The sequence below is a fragment of the Polyergus mexicanus genome, unplaced genomic scaffold (genome assembly GCF_030449975.1).
Source record: "Polyergus mexicanus isolate NDT 795.1 unplaced genomic scaffold, iyPolMexi1.0 SCAF_6, whole genome shotgun sequence".
NCBI lineage: Eukaryota > Metazoa > Arthropoda > Insecta > Hymenoptera > Formicidae > Polyergus > Polyergus mexicanus.
The window spans coordinates 6,135,433-6,162,448 of NW_027223326.1; the positions used below are offsets into that span (position 1 = coordinate 6,135,433).

At 30.2% G+C, this 27,016-nt stretch overlaps 1 protein-coding gene across 4 annotated transcripts in view; it reads right to left on the reverse strand.

Annotated features, from left to right (window-relative positions):
- Far1 (fatty acyl-CoA reductase 1) overlaps nt 1–27,016 on the reverse strand; it is a 45,364-nt gene that overhangs the window by 16,344 nt on the left and 2,004 nt on the right. Inside the window, exon 2 of one of the 4 annotated variants that reach the window (XM_070297208.1) lies at nt 17,909–18,190. The exons of the other annotated variants lie outside the window; for them this stretch is intronic. The gene's annotated coding sequence lies outside the window, so the exon portion shown is untranslated. The remainder of the gene's footprint in view (nt 1–17,908; nt 18,191–27,016) is intronic. 4 annotated transcript variants of the gene reach the window in all.

A 27,016-nucleotide genomic window follows, 5' to 3' on the forward strand; every position in this document is an offset into this window, starting at 1 on the left:
TTTAACTATTTTTGTCTGGTTTGCTAGAATTAGTTTTACAAACGGCGACTTTTCTATACTATCTTTTTTCTTAATAAATTCTGGATCATCAACATAATCTTTTAAACAAAGGTCATCGTCCAATTGATCATCATCAAAATTATGAGTTTCAGAGGCTAAATCAGTTTGTGATCTTGTTTCTAACATTGACTCAATTTCGGATTCAATTTCTGTTGTAGCATCTAATTCTGATTCAAAATTCGAAATTAAATTACCATCCTCATCATTATCTAAATCTAAATCAATATCTTCCACAGGATTTTCTTCCCAAAATTTTGGAAAACAATTAATATTTTTCCAATATAATTCAGGAATGTTGTTTTTGCCAACTTTATTAAGGTCCGATTTAGCTTCTGCAAGAGCTGACATAATAATGTTTTCAATTTCTATATCATCTGGGATATCACTTAAATTTTCATTACTTCCAATACTTAAACGATTATGTACTTCCTTTGGGAAAACAAATTGATCTTTTAAATCATTTTTGATGTTTTGTACAATTTGAATTTTTTTAATTCTATTCATAATATCATTTAAACTAAAATTGACTATTGTGGAAAAAGTAGAAGTCAAGCTTTTTGTTGAACGAAAAATTTGTTTGCATGGTTGGCTACTCATCAACCATGGGACGCACATACTAGAATTTAAGTTAGAATTCGATAAAATTTTTTGAAAAAGCATAAGTAAAAAGTGAGCATTGATTTCTATTGACATATAGGAATTTGAAGTAATAAAATTTTTTGAAAGAGTTAAATTATTTTGTTCTAAGATCCAGTTTCGCCATATTCGGAAAATAAATACAGATTTCCAAGTTAAAAATAATCTCTTTCTCTGAGCCAAATTTTTGTTTAAAAATGACTGTAAAATATTTCTTATTGCTTCTAAATAAATCACAGAACCTCTCGCATTGGCCACCTTTTCACTTAAAATATTCGTTAGTACCGAATCACATATTTTTTCCACAGCCCTATAATTCATTTTGTCTTCTCCATTTATATCAGACATGGTTAATAAGTGTTTAGCTTTTCCAAAATTGAGTATAAGATATTCAAGATGCTTTTTATTGATTATATAACTGCCTATTTGCAAATTCGCTTTTTTATGTAAAAGTCGCAAAGTTCTCAATTTTGTACCAACCCAGATAGCCAAGTCTGTTCGAACAGATTTTGCCAAACGTCTGCTACAAATTTTTGTCAGCAGAAAGATTCCAGATTGTATACAAAGTCTGTTATATCAGATAATGATAGCAGAATGTCAGCAGAAATGTTACAAAACCTGCTGACATAATTTGACAGCAGATCAGTAGCAGAAACCGAGCAGGATTTGCATAGAATTATTATAGCAGATAGCCAGCAGAAACTGAGCAGGATCTGCACAACGCAATTTGATGTCAAATTGATAGCACAAATCGAGCAGAATCTGCGCGCGCGCAATCTGACGGCAGATTGGTAGCAGAAATCGAGCAGGATCTGCTAACATGACTTGACATCAGGTTGTCGGCAGAAATCGAGCAAGATCTGCGCAATCTGATGGCAAATCGGCAGTAGAAATCAAACAGAATCTGCAGATATTAGCATTCATGTAATTTATTGAAATAGTATAGTTTATTCGCTTACAGCTATGCGGCGCACTATTCATTTTCTATATCCGTATTCAAGTTCTTGTTACGAGCGTATATATAATGCCTGCAAAATGCGGCTAATAACATCGTAATTATTTCTATCAATTTAATTTCTGGTACGACTTCCGTACCGGAAATTCAGATATTGAACTGATTTTTAGAAAATCAGACAGATAAATATCCGATTTTCACTTATTTGGAAAGAAATTATCCAAATAAGTGAAAATCGTTATTATATCTATTTAAGATATAAAATAGAAATTAACTTCCATATAAATAAAATATTTTAATTTTGATTTAATTTCATAAATTAATTATTCAAATTTTCATATATGTATTACATTAATACATATTATTAATATTATAAATTTATGTTATTAATACAAACGTCAGAAAATGACATCCCGTGAATGTGACATATCAACTATTGACGTCATTTTTAAATCTTATGAGACCTAACTTTAGGATTAACTCTAATTGGTTATTTTGTGACCAAAATTTACTGTCATTTTGCTACTTGGACTCGAGACCCTTTAAATTAAATCCATTAAAATGTACCATTTTATATAAATGTCTAGAAATTGCTCGATTTCTGCTGTCAATCTGCCGTCAGATTGTGCGCAGGCTCTGCGTGGTTTCTGCTGCCAATCTGCTCACATTGCCTGTCAGCAGGCTCTGTCGACAAAACCTGAGCTTAATGTGGTCACAGATGGCTATGGTTTTGGCATGGAATTCTGATTAAATTTGCTGCCAATCTGCGCGCATGCTGCTAGCATTTTGCTATCTGGGAATATGTACAGTGTCTTGGCAGAGCATTTGAATTAGGAGGTTTCATACAATGGAACCACTTATTTTCGGCAGAAGTTGGAAGTTTATGTGCAGTTTTCATGACTTTCATAAGTCTAGTATCACCATCAGATGAGTGATCCAAAATTGTAATACCAAATTCTTTAGCCATAGATTACATTTTTATCCATCTTTTCAAAACATCAGAGGCTGTAAACCGATTAATTGTACCAGAAATTGATAGACAAAATGATGGAGTGTTATCTTGTAAAGGCTGGGCCATAACAACATAAGCATAATTAGAAATACGTTCCTCTTGTCTTTTTATTTCGTTATAAGTTGTTGCCTAAAAATCACAATCCGATAATTTTGTGAAAAATCAACTTGATAATAGTCTGAAAAAAAGATTGTTTATTCACCTTAAAGTAGCCAACTTTTGGTAAGCCATCGTCATTTAATGGTAAAACAAAACCTACATTACAATTTTCATGTAATGAATATTCGACTCTGCCGGTAATTCCAGTCGCATCTTTACTAAGCCAAACTACTTTAGGCAAATTTCTTTGCGTTAAAAAATCACTTAGTTCCTTAAAACGGAATTCACCTTCTCGAAGTGAACAATGATTGGAATTTATTATCTTGCTGACAATGGATACAGATAGAATAATGGCATTGGCATGTAAAGTTTCGTAAGTCAGACGTCCACCTATTATTCAAAATAAAATTTAAAAAAAGTTAAAAATAACTAAAAATACAAATATATAAAAATTGCGAAATGCATCCTTATCTATAATAAAAAGATATGTGCAAAATTTCTTAAAAATTCTTCATATTGATTATTCTTCGGATTCTTTTTAGCATTGTTGAGAATTGCTGTTTCAAAAAGTCGTTTTAAAAAACCATCAATATTATTTGGGATCGAAGCAATATTTTTTTTAAGACATCGAAGTTCCTCTGCTTTCTCAAAAAAAGCTTTCTTTAAAATGTCATTTTCTTGTACTATTTTCGAGATTTTATCAATATAGGAAAAATATTGAGTAATAAACATTTGATTTGGAAGTATTATCTGTAATTTTCTTTTTAATCGATTTGGTCGACTGTATTTTTCACTAGATGATGATTTTTTTGAAGCTGTAATTTTAGTACTCCACACCATTGTATTTTTTCCAGTACTATCTACTAAAAATTTGACGACCCAGTATCCGAATCCGGATTGGAATTATTTTCTTCTACAACGGTCTCCGAGATTGTTTTCTCCTCGGTTTCTTCGGTGTCTTCGACTGAAATTATTTCTGAAGATGACCCTCGTTCCGATTCTTTATTTTGAGCAGTATCCAAATCTTTACGCAAATTTTTATTAGCATCAGTTTTTGAAAAATAAGCCGTTAATAAGGATGATTTTTTAAAAGAAGTCCGAGATGCTGTCGACGTGTTGTTTTGAGTATTGCTTAAATATTTAAGAAAATGTTTGTAAAAATTGCTCACCGTCCATCCTGCATTTGTATTATTTTCATTTTTACCGCACTTGATTATTTTTATGGATGTATTGCAAAGAAAACAATTAACAGTAGCAAAAATAAAGTTTTCATCCCCAACTTCAACTTTAATTTTAATATTTTTTGTGAAATTTTTTATTTTCTCTATTAAATAATCATTTTCATTCGTATCTGATGCCTTACTTATTTTTTGCTCTATCCAGTCTAGTATAAGTTTTTTAATTTTTTTCATTTCTAAATGTAAATCTATTATCTTGATCCGTGTAATTTAATCAGAGTTTTCCTCATTGTCCGATAAATCGTCTCGTTTTCTTTTATCACAAATTTTCTTTTTATTTACATTTTTATTACTTGCTTGGGTTTCTCTCTGCAACTGTTGGGACAATGCGAAAATTTGCTTTTTGAATCCTCCTATTATTTTGAATATTTCAGGTCTTTTAGAAAACAATGGACTATAATACTTGATGTAATCTTTTTTATCCACTAACAAATGAAGTTGCCCTCTTGCGATAAAAACTAGAACAACACAGACGCGCGCTACGTGCGCGCTTTTATTTACGGATATTTTTCAATTTTTAATAAATTATACAATTAAAAATGTGATTTTATATTTACGTACACGTTTTTACGTGCATACACAAACACATACATACAACACACACATATATGTATGTACATATATATACATACGTACATATATATATTAATGCGACCCGGGTACGTCAAGTTTTTATACTTTGCTTTGATGTAAGTTTGCTTTATGCAACTTAGAGTTTATAAGAAATTTCCTTTCAATAAATATATTCCGAAGCGTTAGATGTGTATATATTGTGAATTTAGTTGATTACAAAATAACTCTATTTTAGCTATACACCCTATTATATTGCGATTTATTAAATATAATCTTTTTAATATTGGAAATAAAAAAAAATTTTTATAACAATTTTTTTCTCTTAGCAAAATTTTTTATATCATTATTTTTGTAGAATATATTTGTACAATTTTTTTTGTTAAAATATTTTTATAAGTTTTTATTTTTAATAATTTATAATAACATTTTACTTCACATCGATAACATTCTTTTTATTCATCATACGCTTACACCGAACACACATCCTTTGCTATATCCGACATTACGATCTTTATGAACGGATTATTTGTAATATGGATATACGGTCATTTTTTCCATTGTTTGCGCCTGCCTCTATTTCGTCTAGAAACAAAATCAAGCGTCTGTGAATTTGATCTATGCGGAAACTTATAATCATATTGTCATCTGAGAACCACTCGATAATATTATAAGCGTATCGTAACACTGTTATAAGTCCATCGTTGCGTTCTGTATGTATTACTCCGCCTTACGATATCTCTTTATGTGTCAACATTTTGATTATTTGTATTGATAAGGATCCGAAGTGGGCCGAAACGTTTGGTTTAGTTAATTTATATTATTTATTTATTAATTTATATTCATTAACATCGTTTTTTAAAAACATCACATATTTATTACGCTCTAACAAGTACCACGTCCGGATTCCAATTGGCCTTTCTTTTTTTTTATTGATTGAAATGTTTAAGTTGGCTGCTTAAGTTAAATAATTTTTAGATGTTTTTTGAATTAGATCTAATTTTGAAGCATATTGATTATTTTTGAGGACATAGTTAATGAACTTGTTTTTAAGAATTATATAAAACGTCAAATATGAGTAATAAACAAGTTACGTAACTATGTCCACAAAAAATAATCGAGATACTTTGAAATTAGATGAAATAATTCAAAAAACATTAAATTTATTGCAGTGCAACGTAATTACTTTTGCATGCAAAATTATTATGTAAATGAATTATATGCACATATAAATATATATCGTATAAATAAATATATAGAACATATTACGTAAGAATTGAGTCGCATTAAATATAAATATTATGTGTTGTCGATGTAAACATTACTATATTATTTCTGATTGGATTTCTTTCTGGATTTCTTTCTGGAAATTGGTCTTTCATATTATACACTAATGCTGTGCGCATACACATTTCGTTATATTATTTATTTATATACATATCTTTCTCTATTCGTCTCTCTTTCTCCCTTTTCTATCTTCTCTCCCTTTTTTCTTTAGAATCGTACACACCAGAGCATTAGACGTATATTGTTCTTGATAGATGATTGTATATTGTTTATATACCTTCTATTTTACCCCTTGCCATCAAATAATTATTTGATTTTATCTTTATATCTAAACAATATGACTAAGTATATACGAGATTAATCGCGAAAAAGATCGGTTAGGTATAAAATGAGTATAGAATGTTGCCATATATTATGTTACTGGTATAAAAACAAAATAAAAAAGGCTAATCAGAACCAGATGCGTGATGTAAGCGCAAACAAGGACAATAGAATTAATTATAAGCGCTAATGTATGTGCGATGTAGACACAATTTAAAAAACTAGGCGTTTTTTTTTATTAGAGTTAGTTTCGGTCCACATCAGACCATCTTCAGTAACTGTGTAATAAAAAGAATACAAACATGAGTAGAATTACAAGAAAGTAAATTACAAGAAAAGTGGAGCTATAAATAAAAATATGCATTAATGACATAAAATTATATCCTATGAACTAGTATGCGCGGGATCCCGACATCCTCCACAGGATCGCAACAGAGTCACCTCCCATCGGTACCAGCCGTTAAAAGAGGAGGTAAAAAGATGCAAATGTCATATATTCCATCTCTACATTATCGAATAATTAATAATTGGCCAAAGATTCGAAACGCAAGGTGACTCACCGGAACCAACACGCAAAGGCGCGCGGGAGCCCACGAGAACGAGACGCACTTGTCAATAAAAACAGTACACGTGATCTAAAAAATATTAACGCCAAATCATAAATAAACCAGACAGTAACGTATGGTATCTATGCAGGGAGAAAAGGGTTCAAATCAGACTTTCGGTATACTCTTCAAGATTGGAAAATATATTTGATCGAGTTGTTCGATGTCACTCTGCAAGTTCAAACCGTTTTTTTGCCTCTTTATATAAGTCATTTCAGATATTAATGTTTTTCCAAGGATCGATTTTTCATCCAAAATCTCCACATTATTCCAATTAAATTCGTGATTAAGCAGTCCGTGGTCCGTAATGACCGAATGTTGAGTCGTATTTCTGTTTATATGATTTCGATATTCTTGTGTCCTCGTCTTTAAAAATCTGCGGGTTTTTCTAACGTAAGACGCGTCGCAATTTTTGCAGGAAATTTTATATACCACACTCCTGTGAAATTCTTTAAGTATGTCATCTTTTTATACTCTGATGAATTGGTTCAGTTTGTTAATATGAGATTTTTGTGTCTAAGTCTCGAGTGATACGCCTAAATTGGTCGGAAGTATGTATGGAATATTGAAGAACGAAGGAGCTTATTTTCCTGTACTTGTATCCGTCACATTTTTCAAAGTAATGTTCGCTTTGGTTTGTGTAATGAGGATTTTAAGCCTTTCTTGAATTGTTTTAAATATATACTTTAACGGATAGCTGTTATCTAATAAGTACGTTATAACTAGTTCCATATTCTTTTTATGAAATCTCGGATGTAAGAGAAGGAACGCTCTGTCAATCAGTCCAATAATTGTGCCTCTTTTTGGCATAGCGGATGTTGCGATTCAACATTCAAATATTTTCCGGAAAATGTGAGCTTGTGGAACCAATCGAATTCCACCAAGCCGTTGTTAATGATAATGGTGACATCAAGGTAATCCAATCTATTATCCACGCCCTCCTCCATCGTGAATTGAAGTCTCGGGTGTAATGAATTGAACGTTTTTACAATATCTCTGAGTATAGAAGTGGGGGCCGCTAGCGCGATATCATCCACATATCCGACATAAAAAGGCAGGTTAAACGATACGCGATACGCTTATAATATTATCGAGTGGTTCGCAGATGACAATATGATTATAAGTTTCCGCATAGATCAAATTCACAGACGCTTGATCTTGTTTCTAGACGAAATGGAGGCAGGCGCAAACAATGGAAAAAATGACCGTATATCCATATTACAAAGTCTTATTTTGACCTCTAAAATATGCTCTTAAAGTTTAGTCATACAGGGTATCTGATAATAATCGCCCCATCGGTAATATGCAGGTAGAACGGATTAAACCAAATAGGAAAGTCTTCTACCGTTTTGCAATCTTCGCAATAATTAATGAGAAATTAATTTAAAAAGATTGGCCAATTCGCGCGAGTATTACCGCGCGGTGAAAAAAGATGGCATAGATATGGGTGGCATTATATATCGCTCGTACTATGAAAGAAAAGTACGGAAAGTTATCTACCTAGATTGGAAATGATCACGAAAGATGTTCCGTATATGACAAGGTTTGTCAAATGGAATAACTTGGACCATTTCATCGCCATCTTGAATATTAGTACATATATAATGTTACATTTAGTTGTGTTAGTGATTAATAAGTATGCTGGGTGACACACTACTTACTAATTACTACTACAACTAAACGTAACACTATATATATACCAATATTCCATTTGGCAAACCTGCATACATAGGGAACATTTTTCGTGACCAACTTTTTTCCTCTCCACACTATCGAGATAATTCTCCTTACTCTTCCTTCATGGTTCTGTATGTAACTATTGTTATTTGTAAAGCACTCTTCTCTCCTAAAACTTTGTTGTGCACCTACTTTTGGGTTGTTTCTTCTCGCTGCGTGCTTATATTCGCGCAAATTGGTCGATCTTTTTTAATTAATTTCTCAATAATTATTACAAAAATCGTAAAATGATAAAGGACTTTCCTGTCCGGTTTAATCCGTTCTACCTGCACATTACGGGTGGGGCGATTATTATCAGACACCTTGTATATATTACATAATAATTTTGTATATATATACAGGGTATCTCACGATCCCCGTACAATGTTTTAATAGCGTATTCTAGAGGCAAAATGGAGTAAAAAATTTTAATACAAAAATATCGAAGCTACAGTAGTTTTTGAGTTATAAGTGATCAACGTTTGCTAATAATATTGCTAAAAATTTTTTCCTATAAAAGTTTTATAGTTTCAAAGAGGTCATCGAATGGTGGTAACACAATTCGTCGGGGTGGCGGCGCTTCGGAGATTCAACTCAAGATCAACTCCACTTTTTCAAATGGAACCTTCCATTTTTCATTGCATATTCTTGTAGCTTACCTCAAGAGCTTTTCAAAATACTATAATAAAATATTTTTTCATTAAGTACTTTTTGAGTTATTTTACATTTTAATCTGACAAATTTTGATATAAAAATTAAAATATCTCATAAAATATTTAGTTTTCGATAATCTTACCGTAATACTTTTATGTACAGAATAATGAGACAAATCAATTAACGTAAAGAAAAAAAAACTAATTGTTTAAAAAAATACATTGTAAATAATTACATATTTTTTCTTAAAAACAATTATTTTTTTTATATTTATTGATTTTGGATGTCGATAATTAAGTAAGAGCGTGCCGGCATAAGAGTATCAAATGATGGCGTTTTTTGGTCCATTTTCAGTATGGATAAAAATATATAAAGCTTACATTGGAATTTTTAAACTTGACATACACAATATTTGCAGTCAAATTCTAAATTAAGGGAGCATACCCACTTGAAACCTCGAAAAATGAATACATTGTCTAGCATTTTTTTGCAGAGCAATGATAAAAATTTTTAATTTTTTTACAATATTATTAACTACTTAAATGAAAATTTAAATTTTCTTGGATTATATGACGTAACCCAAACCAAATTTTAGTTTTAAATCAGAAATAGGTTTGGGTTCTGTTATATCTTCCAGGAGTGGAGCCTCCTCGTAGAGGGGTGAGGGGGGGGGGAGCCACTGTGTCCACGCATATATTTTACAACGCGAAGCAAGGTCCACCCCACGATTGTTGTGTAGATAGGAAAATGTGTGAACGCAGTAGGTTTTGCCCCCCCCCCCTTCCCTACGGGCTCCACTTCCGGAAGATATAACCTAATCCAAACCTATTTCTAATTTAAAACTAAAATTTGATTTGGTTTACGTCATATAACCCAAACCAATTTTTCGTTCCGAATGAAGTTTTAATTTTAAATATCTCAGAAATTATAAGAGACCGCTACTTAATTCTTGAGGAAAATTACTCAGAACGCTCCTCTCTACTTATTTAATAATTTACAAAATTATAGAAATCGGGGATGTCTCCATATCTCTATATAATTACCCAAATTTTAACTTTAAATATCGCAGAAATTATAAGAGACCGCCGATTAAGTTATAAAGAAAAATTACTCAGGGTTATATCCTTGACAACATATGTCAAGATCAAAGTCATCGGCGAGGTGTGACCTAATATGCATATTTACAAAAAAAGGCTTCGTTAGCAGATGTGAAATGATTTTGTGTTGAAATATTAACATATGTAGTATTTCTAATATACATATCCATATTATGTTAATTTAATGCAAAAATTTATGTGGACCATTCGTAGGAATATGCAATATATATTAAATTTAAATCAAATTTTCCTGTTACTAATAATATAGAGCATATCTATGTTATATAAAATTAAAAATATATGCACAATGTGTTATTTTTACACTTTTTTCTAGTTGTTTTAATAGTTTAACATTTGAGTACGATTGTTGCGCGTATGATCTTCTTTGTTATTATAAGAAATCATCGAAATAGCACGTATTTATAGATGAACTTTGAACATGCGCTATCGTTATAACATCTTATATTGTGTTATCCACATTGTGATTCACAAAAACAAGGGAAACACGGTTTCATTAACTTTAACAATAAATTTACAATCCTGCTGTATCGATTAAATGATATTTAAAAAAAATGCGATCAAAAAATAAATTATTAGTATAATAGTATCTATTATTTTTAGTAGGCGCAATATATAATTGCTAACTAAAGAGGATATTTTATATCCTCTGGATGTCCTCTAAACGTCTTTTGAACATGTGTGTTGTTAGGAAATGCTCATCTTAGCGGTCGATATCTAGCTCTTCTTGCCTTAGCAGTCTTGAGACTCCTCGAAATTCAGCGTTCTCGCCAAGGTGATCTCGGCGAATGTCAATATATCAATTAGACATAATGCTTATTAGCCAGTTGAAAATGAAGCCCTTTGATTGGACAATCATATTGGTTATCCTAGGCACCGGCCGATATGAGTGATTGTATTCAGTCGCATTGACAATGAGTTCAAATGAACCTCTCTCGTCTTCAGCGAAATCTCGTCGAACAGTGACAAGCAAGAATCCCGTAGGGGACACGCCAACCCAATAAATTGCAAATAGGCTATCTGTGGCGCTTCTGCATTTAATAGGACCATCTTGCGGCCTTTATGGTCATACGGACAGATCCTTCGTCTTGTCATTTGCCAAAATTCTTTTTGTCGAAAGTTGGAGACACGGCTTTCGGCAGTTTGCAATTTAGACCAGCTCTCTTTGTTTCGCCCACGCGACTTGCGTCGGCTCTTTTCCGATCAGTCACGTGACCCCAGTTGACGTTTCGAATTCCATAATTCGGGCGTAGCATCGCAGCTCCGTTTCGAGATTTCCGTGCATGGAATGGCCATCTCTACCGGATTTCTCTCAGCCTTCTGAGTCTTGTTCCTGCAGCAAGTGATAAAATTAACGACAGCAACAGCTCTTCGTGACCTTTAGATTTTTAATAAAAGATAGTAACGAAAAATCATACCACCTGACGTGTTTCTACGTGCGATAAGTCGGATTCGCATTTTGCGTTGACGTCCCTCAATATTCTCTATCACATCATCCGCCGGATGAGATTTTGCCGCTTATTTCTGGCTCGCCGACAACGAAATTCTACAGAGTTTCTTATAAGCTCACAATCACGCACACAAAAAAAAGAACAAAATCTAACCGGCGATCGGGTTGCTCTCTCCCTAAGCCGAGAGGACGTATGGCCCCGAGACATCGTTCACGATCGGGCCGTTCGATTCTTGTGATGGACAGTCGAAAAAATGTCATATTTCAATATATAATTACATTACCGCATTCTATATAACGTTAAAATAATCTATTCCTCTGGTGATTCTAAAATATGGGAACAACTAATTATAATAAGAAAATTATAAATGTAAATATATGCATATAAGATTACTTTTTACAATTCTATCGGATACGAGCGCTGGCTTTAAAGCGATGTAATAAGAAAGAAAAGATAGGAGATCGATAATTGTTCGTCATGAAAGGGCGTATAGGTGCATCTTACCAACCGATTTTCAAACAATGCGGTCTAACGTACCGTAAGCGGGTTACGAGGCTATTCGGCTTTATTGCTATAAAAAGGAACAAGTTCAATGGACAAATCATATCTTTAGCTTACAAAATTTCTGACAAATCACGAAATATATTAATTGCAAATGGGCGAGAAATATTTGTTATTGCCTCGCATATCGAATATTACGCGAATATGACGCGACGTTATCTCACGCGGTGTTATTGGTATTATTTGGTATCAATTGCCCAATAACTACATTTTTTTCTCTATACCGGAATGATAAGAAAAATAATAAAAAAATAAAAAATACAATTAAAAAATTTTTTTACGAAAACCGTAATAATAAGTAGCAGATATGTAATGATGGAATTGAGCTATTAAAAGAATCATCAAAATTATGGTCAAAAAAAAGTAAATGTATTTTTAATCCTCGATTCTTTCGTAGTCGATATCACGCTACGTGCAGTTAATTGTCAACGATTCACTAGCATGCAGAGATTCACAATGCGACATTTACGTAACCATCGCAGTTTCGAACACGCACTATCGTTATAACGTCTTATATTTTGTTACCCACATTACGGTTCACAAAAACAAGGAAAATATGGCTTCATTGATTTCACAAAAAAATTTATAATCCTGCTATCGGTTGTGATATTTGAAAATAGCACAATCAAAAAACAAGTTTGTTAGTACAAAAGTATCAATTACTTTTAATATGCGCGGCATATAATTGCTAATTAAAGACATACTTACGTAAGAAAAATTTAGAAATTATTATTGAAATCCTCGTATTAATCCGACATTACAACTTAATGAGAAACTTTTCTAATGAGACATTTTCAACATTGTACAACAGAATTTTTTTTGTTCCATCGCTTATCTATAATATCTTACTTTCCGGGATATAAATGATATATACCGAAATCGGTTCTAATGCTGGACACTTTTTATTAGTTTTAAATCGTATAATTATATAAACCGAGTAAGATTTTTATTTCATTCTGATTCTGTATTATGGAAATTAGGCAATAGTATTTGTCGAAAATAAAGTCTTCTTTTGGGAATTTACAAAAAAATGAATTAAAATCGAGAACTGTCCTTTAACAAAATGTTTATTAATCTTAATTATTTTTGCTAGGTGCGGTATATAAACGGTATATTCAATATCGTCAATAAATATTCAATGTTGACAATTATGTAAATATTGTTTAAATATTAATGACAAAAGTATTACATATAGCCAAAAAGTATTACATAATTAACCCATAGATCATAATTTTTTTTTTGCTCTATACCTTAGTCACATATGAATCACAGTCCTGTCGCTATTATAGCTGTCTCAAAGTACTTAAAAATTTATACATATTCCTTAACATCGCTGTACAAAATGTTCATGTACAACAAAAGTTATCAAATAAATTTTAAACATTTTTTTATTGTTAATTAAGATGTCTTCGGGATATTTTATTGTTGAAATATCAATAGAATCAAAATGATTTATATGTGATCATCGGTATTTTATGTACACACGAGTATTTGCATAATGGCAAAAAGAAATATTTATCATCGTAAATATATGAAGCCGATTTCGTTCTTATAAAAGATTACATTATAAATATATATGCTATGCATATCGTATTAAAGTTCGATACCTATTCCGGCAAAATAATTTAGATATGACATTTTCTGTGGTATTTCAAATCACTTTAACAATCTCGTTCACCTTTTCTCTCGCAATCTTTTACGGGACAAGATGTAAATTCGGTCGGGCGTATCGATAACTGAAATTAAGCTGAAACGAATAGAAACAAGCCTGCTTGTATAGTATAAACATAGAAACGGATATGAGCAAAAGGATTCTAGGTCATTGTCCTGACTTCGAGGCGAAGCGACCGGGAGAAATTGAGCGTCCGTTACATGTACGTATAAACCCGTTACATGACGAATCCGAGAGCAAGCATGATCAAGACCACGGTCACGATTGCAACCGCGACCGCGAAACCGATCAACCATCCATCTCTTCTCTGTTTTATTTCGGCCATCACTCTCACCGCCTTCCGGTATCTTCCTGGATAACCCGATAAATAAGTATCTCATATTTTGCGCGTAAAACTTCGACACCCTGCAATACGGGAACCGGTATATGTATTGCAGAATTTGCCTTTTACCAAATGTTATAAGAGCAAGAGAGATAATAATTCACGCTTGGGACTTTCCAAGCGTGAATTATTATCATCGATAGTTACAACGCTGGAAAACTGTGTATGGCTTCTACAAGCAAGCGCACCGAAGAAAAAGACATATTATAAATTTCTTGGCGATTAAATCGACTGAAACTTGCGGCGAGAAGATTATTCTAGTTACATCAGAAGTGTGAAAAATTATCGCGCCTTATTTACTTTGCATTCTTTGATAACAGAATATACTTAGGTGTGATTCAGGTATACTGAGACTTGTTCAATTCTAGGTAACGCGAAATTTTGCGTAATATATACAAGTTTTCTTTTGGATACCGCGTGATAATAAAACACGGTTGCATGACAGCACGTATTTAATAACGGCCAATAACACGCCTTGCATCCGCTCGCTACGTCTCGAAGTGTGTCAGCGGGACATTGACTTCCGAAATGCATGCCACGTATCAGAGCGTGGTGACGCGACTGGAAAAATATTCTTATCTAATTGACATGGACGATTGGTAGAGCAATCAGGATCAGATGCTCAATAATGTGAATGTGTGCCAATCGATCTTCTTTCAGATATCAAAGTTAAAATTAAAAGAAATCATACGTATATGTTCTAGTTTTTAAGGGGGGAACCAGTGTAAAAAGACTACTTTTAAGGATTTTTTTTCTAGTAAATAATTGTTCTTTTTTTTTTCAAATCGCGTTATTAATATCACAAAATACATAATTTGAACTACGTTTTGTGAATTTTTTTTTTTTTTAATATTAATATTTATAACTACAATAGCCAATAGTGTAAGCCGCCCAAAAAAAAAACGGGCGCGCGCGTAGCGGGCCAACGAAAACTCCGAAACAAAAAAAAAAACAAGGATTTTCTTAAAATATAAGACAATAGCTTCAGTTGCACGTATGGATTAAGAAAAAATGATTTGTTACAAAATGGCGGACTTTTAAAGAAAAAAATTTCTAAATCGGTGAGACATTGATCTCTGATTTTTAACATTACACAAAAACGAATTATTCAATCAAAAATTCCATACGTGCAACTGAAGCTATTATCTTATATTTTAAGAAAATTCTTGTTTTTTTTTTGTTTTGAAACTTTCGTTGCCCCGCTACGCGTGGGCCCGTTTTTTTTAAGGCGGCTATTGTGGCTATTAATATTAACATTTTTTAACGACAATTTCACAAAAGGTAGTTCAAATTGTGTACTTTGTGATGTTAATAATGCAATTTGGAAAAAAAAATTAGTTATCAGAAAAAAATCGTTAAAAACAGCCTTTTTCACTCGTTACATTGGTTTCCCTATTAAGACGTTCTTCTTTTTATAGTACATATAAAATTCTTACAATTAGATAGATTCCCACAGGGTTGGGTTAGTAACTACTTAAAAAGTTAAAAGTTAATTTAAAAAGTTGGAAAGTTAATAACTTTTAACTTAATTTAAATTAATTTTAAAAAACGTGTTAACTTTTAACTTAAATAGATACTTTTAAATGCATTAAGTTAACTTATCAACTTTTTTATACAAGTTAAAATTTTGTATCTTTAATAGTAGAAGATTATCCGTGTTTACTAATAATTATAAAAACATAAGACAGTATCCAGTACCATTAAAATGTGCGGTCATAAAATGCAACTCAACGGTACCATCCTCGACGCACGTAAAGCGTATGTTTAGTGCAAATGGCTTAGTATATGATGACTTAAGAGGAAAAATGACGGACCATAATTTTGAGATGACATTTTATTAAAATTCAATAAATATTTTTAATTGTTTTAATTTATTGTTAGAGTATTTAACAATTAAAGATAAAGATGAAATGCAAACAGAATGAGAACGCGAACGAAAAAATGCACGTGTGCAGGTAGAGCGGTTCAAATTAAACAAGAAAGTTCTCTTAACCGAAGTCTCTATTAACCGTTTTGTTTTTAAACACTATAATATCTCTATTACAATATCTCTATCACTATAATATATTTAAATAATATGTATTATTAACTATTGTATAAGAAAAAATACATTATCTATCTTATAAAAAACTACCTTTTTATTATATTATTTAAATTTAAAATGTATAATTAAAAGATAAATTATATAAAAAATATAATTTTGCATAATTAACTTTTAATAAGTTAATAATTTTTAACGTAACTTTAACTGAGTTAATTTTTGTTTAAGTAACTTTTAAACTAAATTAATAACGTACATAATACTTGAGAAATTTTTGGGCCATTAACTTTAAACTTAACTTAAAAAAAAATTAACTTACACCCAACCGTAGATTTCCAACACACATTTTTCGGTTCTCGCAAGCGATTTACTTCTGTGTTTATTCACACGAATGCATTTGAAATTTTGTACATATTTATAATTGCAAGTTATGTTTGTAGAAATAAAAATGCATTGCATATTTTGTATATTCTATAAATATGGCTCAGGACGTATCATTATAATATTGATAATTTTATTTTCCGATTGATTATAAAATTAATTCAGAACAAATTAATTTGCATTATTGTGGATGCACATAAAAAACAAAGAAATATATAGAGAGAATGTGCGTGAAAATTTATTCAATTAAAAAATCCCTGCGTCATTTATACAATAATGCATAATTTATAAATCGACTTGCTATCGCATTTTGTTAATATAATTTCGCAGGTGATTGTACAGGAATAAAGAAACATGCGCGCATGTATGCATATTCAAAATAAACTTACTACATACGTAAAAAGATATATTTTGAGAACAACACACAAAGAATATACAATTTTTTCAGTTTCGATCGCAATAAGTAAATATATTCTAGAGATATTTTGAAAATATCATGCTTAATGTAAGTTGCGGATAATGATAATATACATTAAATTTTAAAGAGGCTTATCTCTAATTCATTCTAGAGAGCACCCTGTAGAGGAACAGGTTTTAACGCGAGTGACCTAACGAGATGTAAATTTCGCAGCTACGAAATTTATTACTCTCACTTTTAACTTTCGTAAGTAAATACGGCAGGTGTTACAACGCCATAACGATTAAATACGTCACACGACCTAGGTTAATTTCAAGTTGTAAACATGATATCATAATAGTTTTGTAACTCATAATTATACACATGCAGGATACACAAGATAATAGAGAGAGAGAGAGAGAGAGAGAGAGAGAGAGAGAGAGAGAGAGAGAGAGAAAGATTATCGCACATCCTTTTCATGTAAAAGAATTATTTGATTAACATATGTATATCAAGAAGCGATATGAAAAGAGTTCCTCATTTGTCTCTACAATGATAGGTTTGACATAGGAGATATGTGTATCGTGTGGCGTAATAAAAAAAGATTATTTATCGTCTTATCTATATGTCAAACTTCTGTTGAACGCTTATTCGCGACTCGCACTCTGTTGAATTCAACTAATCGAAAAGCATTATAGATTTCTCCCAAATATCGCGTATATCCAAGCATTTTCTCGGATAGGATTTCGGCTTACCTAAGAGCTTCATAACGCGTCTTCTCGATTTGCCAGACATCCAAAGAATGTTATCGATCAGGGTAGAAAAGAAGATTCGCGCACCTCTTTCTCGGCAATGATAAAACGCGATGAATCGGCTTCCTTCGAAGATTAACGGACGACTAACGAAACATGTACTGAGCGCATCTAAAACTAACTCAAGTTCCTTATACCTGTCCACTTGTTAGAACGGAATATTTTCTCCCACTACTGAAGCTGATCCCGTGCCGCACCTTACCGCCATGTCCCCATCCTATCCTACTACATATACAAACGCTTTTAAATTTTTATATAAAAAATATCAAAAGAACTGAATAATCAAGTGACCATAAGATAAATATTTATTTGATCCCACTGATGGTTGATTTATTCCCCCTTATTTTCGCATTATTCAATTTATTGTATGGATTAATATGTATATGTCATATAGTATATATGTATATGTCAGTAGTATATATGTATATGTATGTCATATACCAATATAAATGTATATTAATATACAGGGTGTCCCATTTTAAAGGACCCACTCAAATATCTCAGAAACACTGCGTTAAATCGAAAAATGTTTCAAACAAAAGTTGTGTGGCTTCAAGGAGGCCATTCTATGGTGACAATTATTTGACCTTGGAAAATTATTTGAAGGTCATGTGAAGGTTAACTTTAAAATCTTAAATGGAAACCCCCATTTTTTATTTAGTATTCTTATAGCTGACATCGAGAGCTTTCCAAAACACTATAATAAAGTATTTTTTTATTAAGTACTTTTTGAGTTATTTTATATTTTAATCTGACATATTTTGATATAAAAAATTAAATATCTCGTAAAATATTTAGTTTTTGATAATGTTACCGTAATATTTCTATATACAGAATAATGAGACAAATCAATTAGCATTAAAAAAAAAAAATTGTTTTTAAGAAAATTATTTACAATGTATTTTTTTAAACAATTATTTGTTTTTTTGGCACTAATTAATTTGTCTTATTATTCTGTACATAGAAGTATTACGGTAAAATTATCAAAAACTGAATATTTTACGAAATATTTTATTTTTTATATCAAAATATGTCAGATTAAAATATAAAATAACTCAAAAAGTACTTAATGAAAAAATACTTTATTATAGTGTTTTGGAAAGCTCTCGAGGCAAGCTACAAGAATACTAAATAAAAAATGGGGGTTTCCATTTAAGATTTTAAAGTTGACCTTCACATGACCTTCAAATGATTTTCCAAGGTCAAATCATTATCACCATCTTATGGCCCCCTTGAAGCCACATAACTTTTGTTTGAAACATTTTTCGATTTAACGCAGTGTTTCTGAGATATTTGAGTGGGTCCTTTAAAATGGGACACCCTATATGTATGTACAATACTAATTATATTTATTATATGTTATTGGGTCATTATTCACGAATATTAAATTATTTCCGCAATAAAAATTTGAATAATCCCGAAAAGTATTTAAATAATTTGAATAGTGCTTCGTCATGAATAATTCTTTGATACCATTTTATGATCAGAGGTTCTTGGCTTGACGTCAGTAGGAATAGGTCATTTGTTTTCGATGGAAATGGCTTCGTTGAAAATAACATGTTTTTATGTTACATTCGTTATGATATACATTTTTTTCTTGTAATAAAGAAAAATAATTTTAGTTTTTTATCTTTAAATAAAAAAAATAACGAAACAATATGGAATTTTTTTTCTCAAAATATCCTCAAAGACTTCATCGATGTATAATAATAACTGACGAATAGCAGCTTATATATTCCAATTTTCATTAGACAACATTGTTGCTATCTGATTAATTAATATATTTTTAACTGAAATATATACTATAGTATCTATCGCTGATTATACAATTCAATTTTACTATTTACAATTACAAATTGTACAGATTAAATTACACAAATTTATATATGGAAGAAATAATAGGAATAAGAGTTCGAGTGTACCGATAATTGAATTATGACCTTATGATAGTTGATAAAGATTTAGAACCATTTATTAATATTACAAAGAATACATTTTCTTTTATCGGTCTGTATTATTAAGCATTAATGATAGTATACAGGGTGTCTCACAACTTCCGTACAATACTTTAATAGTGTATTCTAGAGATAAAATAAAGTCAAAAATTCTAATACAAAAATTTTGAGGCTGTAATAGTTTTTGAGTTATAAGCGATCAAAGTGTGCCAATGATATTGCGTAGAGCTCACGCGCTCAGATCCGTAACATACACACGTACCGATCTGTCATCTGTTACTGATTTTACGAATTAAGTAATATTGATTTTTATTGCACAACTGATTTTATTGTTTCTTATGTGTATGAATATACGGCGTATGTACAGCGGTCAGCTGATATTAACGAACTATAAATGTTGTACGTAAAAATTTAATTTTTTCTTAAATAACAATTTAAATGATTGATTAATTATTATATTTAAATAGAAATATAAACTTAATATTTTCAAACATTAAGAAACGAAGTTTATTTTTGTTTTGATCATGCGAAAAAGTTCTGTGGAAATCAATTTATTTATTTTATCTGTCAGCAATAACAGATGACAGATCGGTATATGTGTAAATGTAGTTACGAGCCTGAGGACGCGAATTCTATGCAACATTATTGGTGAACTTTTGGTAGTTCAAAAACTATTGTAGCCTCGATATTTTTGTATTAAGATTTTTTACTCTATTTTGAATACGCTATTAAAATATTGTATGGAGGTTGTGAGACACCCTGTATATGCAGAAAATAATTTTTTTTTTTATATATGGTTCAAAAGAGAGAAAGAAAGAGAAAACCAGCAAAAATTCAAATGTTTTTGCTGGTTACTATCAACTTATAAAACTGCTGTTTTAACATGAATCCATTAAATAGCCAGTGGATTTATTTTGTAACTTTTTAACATACACGTCAAATATTATATGCGTCAAAGATTTTATTTTATAATTTTTGTCTTCTATGCGTTTCTGTATGACGTTTGACGTTATTAAATATGCGTTATGCAAACGAATTGTGCTGAGAACAGGGTCACTAAGATTTGTACCATAATTCAATTCTTAATTCCCTAAACAGCACACAAAACTAAATGATGACGAAAAAATGTCTTTTTTAAGTCATCTTTTCGGAAAGGCTAAAAAACGAATAAAGGATGTCTTTCTGATTACCAAAAAAGTCATCTTTTGGAAAACGTCTAAAAGATGTTTATAATAGATTTTTTCGTTTTGCCGAAAAGATAACCTAAGAAAAATATCTTTCCGTCATCTTTTTATAGATGTCTTTTGGTGAAACGAAAAGATGATTAAAAGTTTTTTTGGCTTACGAACGAGAAGTTCGTTTGCTTGCCGCTATGTGACGCGGTATGTGTTATCTATTTTGTATTTGAGTTTTAGTCATGAGAACTATATGAAATTTGCAAAGCGCGGCTTTTAAGATTGTAATTATTTCTATTAGTTTAATTTCTGATATAATTCCTATATAGAGAATTCAGATATTTAACTGATTTTTGAAAAATCGGGCAGATAAATATTCGATTTTCACTTATTCAAACAGAGATTGTCTGAAAATCGTTCGTTTTAATTTCCATTAATTAAAAAAATTCCACAAATAAAATATTTAATTTCATGAATTAAATTTTTTAAATTTAATTATATGTACATATATGGTATATGTTGATCCAAATATTTTTGTTCATATATATTGTAGAATATAATTGTAATATATGTATAAATACAATATAATCACATTTATGAATAGAAAATTATAGCTTACCGATAATACTTATGCAATATTATTTATAATACTTAATTTTGTTATACTTATGTAATGTTAATATAACCGCATTTATTAGTTTTTAACTGTACAATACATATAATTAGAACAATTCAAAGATGTTTAAAATTAGATATCTTTTAGATATTTCATAGGTTAATGCTACAAAATGATTTTTTGTCGGACATATATTGTCTATTAATCATATCTTCATCGACTATACGTTTTCACTAAAAGACATCTTTACAAAAGCAATGTATCATCTTTAGTTATTTTTTTAGACAACTTGATCCTGTCTCGGTCATTTGGTATTTTACGTAAAATCACGCTAAAGACGCACGTAAATTTACATAAAAAACGCCGAATGTTCTTTTATGTGTCATTTACAAAGACAACTTGTTAATCTAGAATTAAAATTGTAAATATCGAAAAATAGATGTTGGATCTTTCGGACATGATAAAAACGATAGTAACCCTCATTTTTATTAACGTTTACTTTACAATAAATCATGTATAACACGATGTTGTATGTATATGAAATAAATAATCAATAAATTAATTTTTATTCACAATACTAATTGTGTACAAGTATCTCACGAATCACATGTAATTGTAAAGTCAGATTACAAAAATATATATTGAATTCAATATCTAGATAAAGTATGTTTACATTTTTTATATTTGCTTCGTAATTATCTAATTTCGCTATGAATTTTGAAATAAGTACAGTTTACATATTTCTAATCATTATTTTATTTTAGTGTAAAGTAAACACATGGACGGGAGAGAGATGAAGTTCCTCCCCCTGCATAATCTCCCTGAAAAAAATCTAACATAACACAAACGTAATTTCCATTTAAAATTAGAATTATAAAGATGATACAAATAAATATGAAAATTATGATATTTCAAAGTCGCATATTTCTCTCAGAAATCATAAGACATTGCCACAAAATTCAAAGCGTGTATTATTTAAGAATATACTCTTTACAATTTATATAAAAAAAAAAAAAAAAAAATGATTTATGTTGTATAAGTTTTTGTAAACTTTTATCAACAAAATTATGTTCTTCAATTAATTTTATTAAAGTTTACTTTAATAAAATTTTAATTTAAGCTTTAATTACAAAAATACATGATGGCAAAAATTGGAAACTTGCAACAAATGATAACCTTTCTCGACATTTTTTTCTGAGGAAAAATTCAAATTGCTTAGAGAATCGATTATTTAAAAAACATCCGATAGTTTTGGGACACTCTGTACATATTTTTTTAATTTTGGAAATAATGTGACTATTGCTATGAGAATAATAGATATTCCAGAAAAAAACTTTAAAAAAGAAATATTATAAAGTAAAATTTTGTTTTGACAGATATTTTTTCTTGTTAGACGATATTAATCCTTCTAATATGATAAATTATCAATTTATAAAAATATATAGAGCTTATCGACAGAGGCAATATTGCGCACTATATTTATATAATATTTTTCAATTCTCTTTGCAGCGCAAGCAATCGAATAAATTAAGCATAAAAATTCAATAGTTTTTTCAAATATTTAATATATGTTGCTATCGATCACTGCATCTCAGCAGGCAAGATATAATTGTCGATTATAATTAAAATCTTGATAAATATGCATAAAAGGTTACATCTCGCCGATTTTATCTCTATTTAAATATGTTGTAAGGGAGGTTCTTCTGAGTAACTCCTCGTAAGAAAAAAATGGGGGAAAGCATTCGTTTAGAAGATATAATAAATTGATATTTTACAATTTTAATGCTTTCTTTGAAGTATTATAAAATAAAATTAGAAACAGTGATATTTGTGTACATTTTATTTCTTGCAGAAGACGTAAGAAATGTTTTTGTTTACATTTACGAGATAGATACAGGGTCATAAATGGGTTATATAACGTAATCAAGACCAAATTTCAGTTTTAAATCAGAAATAGGTTTGCGGGTTAGATTATATCTTCCGGAAGTGGAGCACCCCAATAGGGAGGGCGGAACCCACTGCATCCACGCATATACTTTCTCATCCACACAACAATTGTGGGGTAGACCTCGCTTCGCGTTGTAAAGTATATGTGTGGACGCTGTGCGTTCCACCTCCCCCCCCCCCCTCGCCCTACGGAGCGGCTCCACTTCCGGAAGATTGAACCTAACCCAAACCCATTTTCAGTTTCAAAAGTAAAATTGAATATATGACTCAAAAATGTATGTAGTCGCATATTGAAAACTGTTAACGAACTGCGAGACATAAGTGAAACCGATTATTGACAAAATATCTATGATCGTGTACCTATCCCGTAGGATGTAAACAAATACTTTTTCCATATCTACCCTACAACAAATACAACGTACACAAATTTTACTTTTCCTGATATTACTTTATAAGACCCGAGAAAAAGCATTAAAACTTTAATTTGTCATATCTTCTAAACAAATATTTTCCCCCACTTTTTTCTTGCGGCGATTTATTCAGAAGAACCTCCCATACAACATATCAAAGTGGCAATAAAATCGGTGAGGTATAAGCTTTTATGCATATTTACCAAAATTTGTTATCTCTGTTTATGATATGTTGCTATATACCCATACAGCACCGCAAGATTGCAACAACATTTTTCTGCAAGATTGCAACATTGCAGAAACATTGCGAAATGTTGCTGCAACGTTGTTATGATATTACAGCAACAGTAAAATGTCCGCCTACAGAAATATTGCAATATAATATTGCAGCAACATAGCAATATAATATATATGCAATAATGCTTTATGTATATTTATCGACATAATATTCTTAACATGTAAAAAAAATAATAAGAAATTAGGAATATAAGAGTCAGCATCTAGTGTGTATATAGATTTTCTGTATTATAATAATAACGAAATTATAAAATGTATATTCAGATATCCGGATGCAAAAAGATTGTGGTGGATTTACGCATACAATAAGTTTTTTCACATCTCTCTCGTCTTTATATAATCTCAAAATTTATTTATTAAAATCTGCAATATCTTGCATATTAGAAAATTATTATTAAATTTTTGATTTTATATAAGAATGGAAACTATTAAAAGAATTCTTAGTCCAATGTCTGAATCCCCCGTGTTGGGGTCATATCATACAACTTAAACTAATAAAAATAGTTATTATATCTTTAATCTTATTAGCCGCTCTTTGTAAACTTTATATAATCACCGTGACTAAAAATTAAATGCGGAATAGATAACGCAACATGCGCCGCATAGCGGTAAACAAATGAACTAGCGATTATTGAATACTGTTTTTGGAATATTTTCGTAATGTTGCTGTACCATTGCTGAAGTTATATTGTAAAATAATGTCTTTGCAATATTTTTGCAACATTAAACTGCAATATGCAATATTAACATTACATAAGTGTAACAAAATTAAGTATTATAAATAATATTGCATAAGTATTATCGGTAAGCTATAATTTCCTATTCATAAATGTGATTATATTGTATTTATACATATATTACAATTATATTCTACAATATATATGAACAAAAATATTTGGATCAACATATACCATATATGTATGTACATATAATTAAATTAAAAAAATTTAATTTATGAAATTAAATATTTTATTTGTGGAATTTTTTTAATTAATGGAAATTAAAACGAACGATTTTCAGACAATCTCTGTTTGAATAAGTGAAAATCGAATATTTATCTTCCCGATTTTTCAAAAATCAGTTAAATATCTGAATTCTCTATATAGGAATTATATCAGAAATTAAACTAATAGAAATAATTACAATCTTAAAAACTGCGCTTTGCAAGTTTCATATAGTTCTAAGAGGTTTATTAAGAGGTTTAATTTATTATAGATATATAGATAATCATCCGACAATTCTAAGTATACCCAATTAATGACGCGTAATTTATTAATAATTACAACATACTATTACATTGTGCTACTATCCATATAATTGAAAACTTACATAAGTTTATCTTATAAATCAATTAGTATAAAAAATAATTGTTTTTAAGAAAATTATTTACAATGTATTTTTTAAAACAATTATTTGTTTTTTTTGCACTAATTGATTTGTCTCATTATTCTGTACATAAAAGTATTGTGGTAAGATTATCGAAAACTAAATATTTTACAAGATATTTGATTTTTTATATAAAAATATGTCAGATTAAAATATAAAATAACTCAAAAGGTACTTAATAGAAAAATACTTTATTATAGTGTTTTGGAAAGCTCTCGAGGTAAGCTATAAGAATATGTAACGAAAAATAGGGGGTTCTATTCAAAAATCGGAAGTTGACCTTCAAATGACCTTGAAAATGATCTTTAATGTCAAATCCAAGATCACTATTAGATAGCCTTCTTTGTTCCCTACAACTTTTATTCGAGTCGTTTTCCTTCAAACGTTGATCCTGAAAAGTTATGAGAGTGGAACTTTTAAAATGGGACACCCTGTATATATGTATGTATGTATATACATATAATAAATTTTAAAAAATTTAATTTATGAAACTAAAGATCTCTATTTATATGGAAATTGAAACGAACAATTTTCGCTTATTCGAGCAATTTCTGTGTCCGATTAATTAAAAATCGGAAATTTATCTGCCCAATTTTTCAAAAATCAGTTCAATATCTGAATCTTCTGTATGAGTATTGTATCAGAAATTAAACTGATAAAAACAGTTACAATCTTATTAGCCGTCAAGTTTTATATAATTATCATGACTAAAATTTAAATAGTAAAGTTAAGCAAAAAACATAGAGAAATAATAAAGTCAGACGTATCTGAATACTACACCACATTTGATATCTCGCTAATTATTGATAGTGTAAACAAAATTAATCCATTGTAATCAAAATCATCTATCGGTTATTTAAAAAATCGGTGAATATCGAAAGAGTATTTGTGGAAACTTTTTTTGCGAAATAAATAATGCATAGTGCGTCACATAGTGGTAAGTAAACAAATTTTTTGTTTAACCAAAAGACATTCAGTCATCTTCTGTTTCGCTAAAGAAACATGTATAAAAAGATGGTAAATATGCATATTAGCGCCAACCTCAATGACCTTGACATATGTTGTCCAGGACATGACTCTAAGTAACTTGCAAAAAATTTCAGGATAATATAATTTCATTATGATGTAAAAAGTTGCAAAATAAACTTATGTAAGTTTTCAATTATATGGGTAGTAACACAATGTAATAATATGTTATAATTATTAATAAATTACGCGTCATTAATTGGGCATATTTAGAATTGTCGGATTATCTATAATAAATT